The sequence below is a fragment of the Octodon degus genome, unplaced genomic scaffold (genome assembly GCF_000260255.1).
Source record: "Octodon degus isolate 3935 unplaced genomic scaffold, OctDeg1.0 scaffold00012, whole genome shotgun sequence".
NCBI lineage: Eukaryota > Metazoa > Chordata > Mammalia > Rodentia > Octodontidae > Octodon > Octodon degus.
Window position 1 is genome coordinate 15,623,488 of NW_004524588.1, and position 784 is coordinate 15,624,271.

At 40.7% G+C, this 784-nt stretch overlaps 1 protein-coding gene across 4 annotated transcripts in view; it reads right to left on the reverse strand.

The window, feature by feature from the left end:
• Positions 1–784, reverse strand: part of Elmod1 (ELMO domain containing 1) — a 73,790-nt gene that overhangs the window by 37,786 nt on the left and 35,220 nt on the right. The gene's annotated exons all lie outside the window — the stretch shown is intronic.

Sequence of the window (784 nt, forward strand, 5' to 3'; positions counted from 1 at the left end):
AATACAAGGGCTGGCCAGATAGCTCAGCAGATTAAAGCACCTGTTTAGGCAGACCCGGGGGCCAGGGATTCGATCCCTGGTTGCTGTGCCAGCACCACCCTCAGGGCACGCTGAGACAGAGATTGAGACTGGGCATGGTGGCGCTCACCTGTAATCCCAGTGTTTGGGAGGCTGAAAACAGGAGGATCACTACAAGTCTGTTCTGTGTAGTGAGACCATGTAGACCCTGTCCTAAATATAGTATAAATTTTCCTTTACTTGTTCCACTGAAGCTCCTGATAGGAGGCGCTGGCAATTGGGGAATGAATCTAAAGTTTGGCCTCGTAAATTAGACCAGCTGTATAACTTTCTACCAAGAAGCCAGGCAGCATGAACAGGAAACATGACATCACACAAGGACTTTCCTAGGTGTTTCTCTAGGAAAACAAGTGTTTCCCTCCCACAAAGAAGGGGAGCCCCAAGACCCTGTACCCAGGTAGAACAGGGCCCCATGTTCCTTCCATTATTTATTTGAAGAGATCACAATGCCTCCTGAAAAGCAAAAATTAAAGGCGTTAATGGATAAAGATTATATATCAATGTTATTAAAATTTTTATTGCTATAAGGCGGATCACTATTTTTATTTTCCAGGAAAGTTTTATCTGTGAGTTTACAGAATAATAGCTGAACATAGGATAACTAAAATAATAAATTAATTAATGGTTTATACTTTTCCTTTCAAGGAAAAAGACACAGGTTTATTTTAATTTATTAGTAATATCATTAGTCAGATTAGAAATTAGA